We start from the raw sequence: 8,950 nt of genomic DNA on the forward strand, positions 1-8,950 counted from the left end.
TATATATATATATACACACACACATACACACACACACACACACATGCATGCATACACGTATATAATCAATCAATATATCAATATTTATATTTAATCATTACATAATCAATCAATATTTGACGCTAAACGTAACTTTTTTTTAAATAACCAATAATCAATTTATATTTTCTTTATATAAACCATAATACTTTTTCAGCATACTTTGAATAGAAAGTTCAAAAGAACAGCATGTATACTGCTAAGATCCTCAACAACCCTAAGATCCTCAACAACTTCTACAGCTGTGTAGTTGAGAGTGTCTTGACCAGCTGCATCACTGCATGGTATGGTAGCACTACAGTGAGGGACCGCAAACGTCTGCAGAGAGTGGTGAAGACTGCTGAGAAGATCATCAGGACTCCACTGCCCTCTCTGCAGGCCATTTACCATCGCAGAGTCCACAGAAGAGCTGCATCCATCATTAAAGACCCCACGTAAGAATTTCATTGCTCAGGGAAACTTGTTTTCCTCACTGGGGTTATGACAATAAACGCTTTGAATCCTTCAAATCCTCCTCTCCTCTCTCAACTGAACTGAACTGAACATGAATATTCCTGGACCATAGTTTGAAAACCCCTGCTTCAAATTTACTTTATGTATGTTCTGTACAGTTTTTTTCTATACATTATCCATACCTTAACTTTAGTTAATGCAAATGAAATGAAATGGTAAAAAAATATTTCTTTAATATAATTTATTAACTTTTATTATTTTAATTTCTACTTAAATATACATAAAACACATTTCAAGTTAATGTAATATTAATGAACAATAACATTAAAATTGAACAATAGTATATATCTAAGTGAACATTAAACAGGCTGAACAAATGCAGTAAAAATTGCTCATTGTTAATGCTATTGCATTCACTAATGTTTAACAAATTAAACCTTATTAAGTGTAAATATTTCGTTATTATTAAATCCAATTTTTTCTTCATTCTTCTTACTTTGACTTCTAGTTATTGTAATGTTTTTTTTTTTTATTTATTTGTTTTTTTTTTAATTTGGGGGCTGAGAGTCTAGGTGGAGATTTAGTAAAGTTAAAAGATCCCTTAGCTAGAGGGACTACCTCACAGTTAATATGTTTTAGAAGACTGTGTGATTGAGCTCATAGCCTGTTCGTGTGTCTCCCACCCTTCACGGCCGTCACCCTTTGTGTGTTTCATTTGCACCTCTCAAGCTGATGGGCTGGGTCTGTCCTACAGGGACATTACCTGATGATCAGAACAGCAGCTGTGTTCTCACTTAGCTCAGTTTGTGTTGTAGAGGTGTGTGTGTCGAGTGTGCGAGTTAACGTTAGCGAGCCCATTTAAGCGAGGGCCTGGTGGCATCAAAATGCGCCCATGGTCTGCGGACTTCACCGGCGGGTAGAGTGAAATCATTTCACATCAAAGCAATCACCAGCAGAGCCTGAGGTGCCGTTCTCACCAACAGAACTGTGACATACCAGGCACCATCGCAGCGCACTCAATCTCTTCTCTTGCCTCCCAAAACCAGGCTGTCACCCCCGGTCACACATGCCTAGCATTAAACACATGCTCTAACACATACACACTCATGCAAGTAAACCCTCCCGTCTCTCCTCTATCAGCCCTACAGAGCGAGTGGCTAATTACAAACCTTACTCCAGGCGATCTGGAGGCTTGCACCCACCTCAGAAGCCTCCGTGGCCTGCTGCTCCGTGAGTCCGACCGCAGGGAGATGGAGAAATGGAACTGTCAGCCTGGGTGCTACGCTCACACTCTGGGTGCAAATAGGATGAAACTCAGCACCATCTCTTGGGAGGCTGTACACATAAAGTGTGTGTTATTGTGATATCTGTGCTGCGTTTCAAGGGAAAATGAGTTGATGTGTATCGCAGCAGCTTCAATGACCCTTCCACCCAGTCTTATTATGCACCGATATGCACACACAAACCGTGTTGGGGAATAACTAACCTAACTAAATTGTTTAGCAGCATGACTGCTGGTCACTATAGCTTTTCCAGCATTTGATTAGCCTTTATGTAATGTCACATTATGAGCAAGCTGAGGTAATCAAACACAATTTCGTCTCTCTCGCTCTCATACTGGAACAATAGATTCATTGTTTTGAATTGGATTGTCCAAAAAAAGGGTCTTCTATGTAGCATTTCTACATTCGTTCAAATGGTTGTTGTAATTGTACAGATTTCAAAAATAAGATTTACTCCCTACTAGGTAGTTCTTATATAGCCGAATATTTAGTTAATCAATATATCTTTTAATTAAGTTCACCTGTAAAAAAAAGTTCCGTAAAATGTACGGTAAAAATCGGCAGCTGTGGTTGCCGGAATTTTTACGTGAAAAATACGGTAGCAACGTTTTAGGTTTTACGGTTTTAACATAAATTTACGGTTAAATACCGTAATTTCATTAACTGAAATAATGTTAATATACCAACTTATTGAAGTACTGAAATCTGTTTTGTACCTTTTGTAATTCACTGATAACCACCAAATGCAGGTGGTGATGAGAAAGTCACACGATGAACCAAAGCCCATCACAAGCAGCTTTTAAATAATAACATATATAGAAGGTGCACAGTGTCATTCACACAAACACTAAACACCATCATGGTAACACACATAACACTGAAATAATGCAATAAACATTCATTTAACAACATTAGGTGTAACATACAACCCTAATATACAAAACGGATAAGAAAAAACTAGGAAGAAACAGTTATTTCAACAAAAAAACATCAAATTTGAAATGTAACGCAGGGAATTCTGGGAATGTCAATTTACGGTTATTCACTGTAAATTATACAGTCTTTTTCACTTCCAAAAACGGTATTCTACCATAAAATTACATGTAATGTCCAATACAGTTTTTCACCGTATATAGTAGGGGAATTTACCGTAAACCATTTAACAGGTTTTTATTGTAGCATTTTTACAGTCTTTTACCGTTAAATTCACGGTCATTTTTTACAGTGGATTCGAGTGTTTTTAGATTTTAGGGCTGTACGATTAATCCGAATAAAACTGAAATTGCAATGTAGTTTATCAAATAACGAAGGTTATTATTATTATTATTATTATTATTGTTAAGAAAAACATAGCACATGCAGTATTTTCACAGCCTTTTGCAATTTGATGATTGCTGAATCAATTTAATTAAATACATGTGCAGCATGTTTCATAATAATAATAATAATAATAATAATAATGAAGATGCAGCCCTACAAAAAAGCACAGCAGACCTGGAGTTTCTTTTTATTAATTTTTTAATTGAATTTAATAAAAAAAAAAATTAATTAATTTTTTAAATCACGGTCAGTATTCAAAATTAGATCACATACATGCAGAAAATTGCACTTGGTATATACAGCCCTATTATTTATATATTTTTAAGTGATTTGTGGTTTCAGTGTAAATTTATCAGTTCAAATTTGATGTTATCACCCTAATTTGGAATGTTTATTCATTCAAAAACACTAGAAAACTATGATACTGAAATACACCATAAATGATGCAACTAGTTACTTTTTAAAAAAATTTGCCCCCTTACTTTCAAGGTACAGTAGTTAGCTATTTTTTATTAGTATTAGCTATAGTGTAGCTAACTGCATTTTTGAAAGTTTACAGTAGCTTGACTGTAGTTTAACTACTTCACATTATGCTTATAGCTTTACAGTTTCAAGGTAGCTTCCCCAATGCTACAGTACGTCCGCTGCATACACCAGCTACAATATGCTACTTTTGTCTGCCATCAATCATGTACAACTGGGCTTCGGGAATCTCATTTTTAACAAGTGACCAATGGGACTCATTAAATAGCTTTTACCAGAGGGAGACCAGCAGCAGAAGATGATGATGATGAGACTCGGATGTAATGAACTGGCTTTGAATTAGCGCAGTTGCAAGCAGGTCAACTAGCTTTCATGTGCGTGAATGGCTGGAAGCAGAAGAGTCAAGCTGATTCAAACTGAGGGACACCACGAAAAAAAAGGAAAATAAATAATAATAAAAAATAGGTTCATGACGCCCTTGGCTGGAATTGGAGCTTAATGTAATCTTTTTAATAGTGGTTTAAATGACTAGAGGCTCATATTTACCTCTGGACAGCAGACAGCTGGTTTGACAGGTGCTGGCAGCAGTGCTATGCCTGCATAATCAGTGTCCGACTGGTTCAGTCACACTTTGGGTTTATGGAGAGCCCTGTCAGACACTGCTATGGGCTGTCACCATGATTGCTTTTGTCAAACCAGACATCGCTAAGATTCCTGGATAATGATAAGCTCTTTGAAATCTCAGTATGCCTGTGTTGTCTGACAGGCCGACGGTCCGGTCACTGCTGATTGTGTACAGTCAAACGCATTTGTTAGCCTATGTTTTGCAGGTGGGGGCTGTTGGGATGGACGTCATTGATGTTATTTTAAACCATTAGTGTGAGTTTTTGAATCAGACAGGACGTTTCTGACATAATGAGAGAGAAATTCGACAGCCGAGGTTGTCTTACAGCACCCTGGTCTCTTGCTCCGGGCACCGACTGTCATTAGGAGTCCAGAGAGCCAGTTGTACCGCTGGTCACCCTGTTATTAGCACTCATCTGATTACGTTTTCACATCGTTCTTCATCTTTCCTGTAGTTTTACCTCACGACTTTGGTGAGGTATCATTAGCCGTGCTGAACTACTGACTTCAGTTCTGTGATTGACAGCCGGGTCGAGTCGTCTAGAGGTTTTCGTATATCGCGTCGGCGTGCTACCTGCCGCTAATGGCAACGTTCCCCAGACAAGGGCTCCTGAATTAGCATCTGCCAGTCTGGGAGCGGGTTTGCGCTAATCAGCCTGGGATGGGGAGGAGAAGGAAAGGAAGATTTAAATGACGTCTTTTGCAGTCAACAGGAGAAGCACATGAAAGCAGGGTGTACTGCCATCTTATCAAAAGACTGGAAGGCTGGAGATCAGTTCTGACAGAACCCCGCACACCTCGGAGACTCCGCGAGCACATCACCAATTAGGATTCTTTAATGATTTCTTGTATTAATAAACGGCCCGGGTTTGGGGAGGGCGTGTGTCGGATATGAGTGTGTGTGAGCACTGAATGTGTGTATTACTTCATGCGTAAAGGGCTGAGTTTCATAATGGTGTCAGTGACCGTTTGTGGCATTTGTGGTTACCCCTCTGTCCTAATGCAAAAAGCTGTTAGAGGTCTCTGAGGAAACTGACTCCACATTGGGTTTCAGCTGGAAATCTGAAGAGTGGAGACTCGTGAACTGCTGAGGTGGATACCGGGAAGCTGGGGCTGCTTCAGTAAGACATTTTCCTGGAAAAAGGTGCCACAGCTGAAACTAGCTTTTGTTGTGACCTTATAGAAAATATTAATCACTTCTGCTGAACACCTGGTTGGCACTGTTGTTGGTGCGCTGTTATACTGTATTATTATTATCGTGATTAAAGACAAACAAAGAGGCCCTAAATTAGAAGGACGCACATATGGAGACAAGGAAAAGAAAATATTAAATAATCATATGCGTTGTAGGGTTATATAAAAGGAAAATCTTCTTTTAGAGAGTAATCTGCAAAAAAGTAGGTCGACTCGGATCAGCAGATAAATTTATTGTGCAAAAGTTTCCTTCAGAAAAAAACAATGGACCGGTCTGGAAAAGAATGCGATTTGGGAAGCAGTATCCCTCAGAGACGAACATTGGTTATTTTAGCTCTTTCCTTTTCTTTTTTTTAGATTGGCTCTCTCTGTGTATATAGCCAGTTAGGTTTCCATCCACATATTTTGTATGCAAATGTTGTGATGTTGTTTATTAAAAGTTGCTGGATGGAATTGCCAAGAAGCGAAGTTTTAATTTCCAAAATATGAATTAAAACACTTTAATATAAGCTTAGAACTGTTAACATAAGTTAATGAATTAAATTGTGTGAAATAAGCAATATTTTTATAGCATTTATTAATCTAGGTTCAAATGAATTTCTACCTATACTAATACAGTTTTAACACCAGATTAAATTGAGCAAGCATGATAATGAGTAATAGTGTCATTTAAATTTACCCAGATTTATAATACTTACCTAGATTACATTTTTGTATACCTTTCATTTAATACTTTTTTATTTTATAAATTATATTTTTTATGCTTTTTATGCATAAACTATGATGGAAAAAAATTATAGTAGCAAATCATGTGACTTTGTCTTAGCAAGTCATTCATACATAAGAAAACATTGATCTGGCCATTCTAAAATGCCAGAGCCAAAGCCTGTCATCAAAATGATTGGCTGCTATGACCTCCTAGAAATGTCTGACATTCTGTCGCTCCCAGACATGTGTTACTGATCACTAGCAAACATTGTCTAGTTTGTCAATTTCACTGCGTTTTGTCTGCATGCACTAAAACGCAAGCGTAATTTATTGCATTTAATAAATGAACCATAGTTGCATTTGTGCCAGTTTCCCCAGAAGTGACAAATTTGTTGTCTTGTACACATGGGATGGTGCTGGATTTGCAAATTGTATTTGCAAATGTTTTTGCATGAATTAAAATTGCAACTTGAGAACACATGATTATGTACAGTATTTAGCTAGCCATTCTCTCCTAATTGCATAACAGAAAGAAGATCACACAAAGGCCCTGAGCTGAGAGGAATGATCTGGTTGGGGTGCCCTCTGGGTGATTTGTTTAGGCAAGAAGCGTTTCTTTGACATGTGTATGTGGCCATGGTGTGTCGGCTTGTGGAGGCCACAGGGTGAGGTGGTGTGATGTATTGAACAAGATTGACCTTGGGAAGGGTCTGGCTTTCACTCCACAATGCTCTGACCCTGCTCTCTCCCCAGCGTTGGCTGCCATCATAACGAGTGCACTGAAAAATGACTGGATGGTGCTCTACTCCTTTGTCTCTGTGGATTCACATTGCTTCCAGGTCTGCTGCATCTTTGCCATGTTTTGTTTGGTTATGCAAACCCGGATACTAGTTCTGTCAGCTGTAGTCAGCAAGTCATATAGCTGATAAACTGACACACAAATTAAGTTTTTCCAAAATGCTCTGACTCCATCTGACATTCGTTCTATTTTGGGTACGACGGAGTCATCCAATTTTCTCAGTCTCGTATCCGGTTTGCTTTGCAGTGTCAGAGGAGCGGGCCTCCCCTGAAGCGCTGCTGAGCATGGAAGCCTGCTTGGCAAGTGGAGATATTGGCCGTGTTACAGCAGGGGGTTCACAGAGTCAGCAGTCTGGAGGTTACTTTTATTATCAGTCTCTGTTTGAACATCCTTGGCTCCAACTTAATCTGAGTTGTCACAAATGCTGTTTTTAACACTGCCACAGAGAACAAAGCAACATGCCTTGGGTTCTGTGACCTGCCTGGCTACAGCAGATGTTTGTGCAGTCCTTGCTCAACCGTAAACTAAAAGAAGTGGGAGAACCAGCACAAAGGATATTTCTCATTGTTTACTAGTAAGTAGTCATTGAGGTGACAGTTTTATGCAAATTAATTTAGAGTATGCTTAAAGAAAAAGTTTATCCCAAAAATAAATATTCTGTCATTACTTATGTGATTATTTATTTTTGGTCCTTTTTAGAGCTTGACAGTTGTAGCTTCAGCTGCAATTGACCTCTTCGTTACTGTTGATATGTCCGACAAGCCATCTCACACCACACATCATGTTTTCACGCAGTGAAAAATACATCACGGAGCAAAGAGGAAACTGAAAACATGCTGATATACAAGAATATTTAGTCATTTTTTAAGAAATTCAAACAATAAATACCATTTTGTGGCTCTTTAATGTGTCATGACAGACCTCAGTTCAAGCAGCACGTGAACTGATCATTTCTTCCTCTTTACTAGTTAGGCCTATAGCATGAAATAAACAGGAATGAACACCAGAAGTGTGCAGAAAGATGTCAATACACACCATTTTTCAAGGTCAGGTCCGCCGACGTTAATCTACTCTCCTGTCTGGTTTGTTTGTTAGACAAAAATGGCAGATTCTGCGTTATGATAGGTCAGATTGCCTGTCAGTCAAACTCCCTGCGAAGGGTCAATTGTATGCCAGAGATCTGTCTCGGTTTTACAATTCATTCAAAAGCACTGGATTTTAGTTGAGTACTAATTTAGAAATATTCATGATCATTCTAAACATACTCAAGACTTTAGTGTGCATGGTCATTAGTATAGGCTTAAGATTGTGACTGAGTGACACATTCTCTGAAGGTTTCTAATAAAGGACTTTGTCCTCTAATATGTCACTCTGTTGACATTCATGGCTGACTCATGTTCAATTTGGTCAAATAAATCTAATTTACATTGACAATTGATGTTCCCTATAATATCCATCACAGTAATTTATATGAAAATGCAAATGTCCAGACTATAAATCTAGTAAAGAAACATTTATTAGTATGGGAGTTAAAATTACACCCTTGTCTGGACAAGTAAGTGACATTTTCAAAATAACTTTTGAATTGTCTAACCTCAAAAAGTCTCCTTCTACCATTGTGACAAATGATACCTGCCCTGCCTGTCAGGCTTCACTAATTGAGCCTTTTTAAAATCATTAGCTTGCAAAGCAAGCTTGAAATCCCCATGGTTCAGAGCAAATTAGTTGAGGTGTCTCCCCTCTTCAGCACATATTACCATTATGACAAGTCTTACCATCATTGGTTTTTGCTTCCACAGCTAACACATATCTGCTGTATTTTTAAAATTGTCATAAAATCTTAATGATGGGCTTAACTAATCACTATTTGTGAGCTAAACAGCACTCACATTGACTTTTGGATTCTGGTTGACAGTTTCGTATATCTACTTTACTGTCTGTGTTTTTTTTTTTTTTTTTTTTTTTTTTTGTGAAATGATACTCATACTGATAGCTTTAAGGGGGGGGGGAACTCAAGATAGACTGTGCTATGAAAAAAAGCTAATTC

The 8,950-nt window shown here is 38.1% G+C and overlaps 1 long non-coding RNA gene across 1 annotated transcript in view; it reads left to right on the forward strand.

The window, feature by feature from the left end:
* LOC107688308 (uncharacterized) overlaps nt 1-7,706 on the forward strand; it is a 25,208-nt gene extending 17,502 nt beyond the window's left edge. The window contains exons 2-4 of the long non-coding RNA XR_001634223.1: nt 7,150-7,260; nt 7,349-7,477; nt 7,603-7,706. This is a non-coding gene — a long non-coding RNA (uncharacterized LOC107688308). The remainder of the gene's footprint in view (nt 1-7,149; nt 7,261-7,348; nt 7,478-7,602) is intronic.
* Nucleotides 7,707-8,950: the final 1,244 nt, after the last annotated feature.

The sequence above is a fragment of the Sinocyclocheilus anshuiensis genome, unplaced genomic scaffold (assembly GCF_001515605.1).
Source record: "Sinocyclocheilus anshuiensis isolate Anshui unplaced genomic scaffold, SAMN03320099.WGS_v1.1 scaffold809, whole genome shotgun sequence".
Taxonomy (NCBI): Eukaryota; Metazoa; Chordata; class Actinopteri; order Cypriniformes; family Cyprinidae; genus Sinocyclocheilus; species Sinocyclocheilus anshuiensis.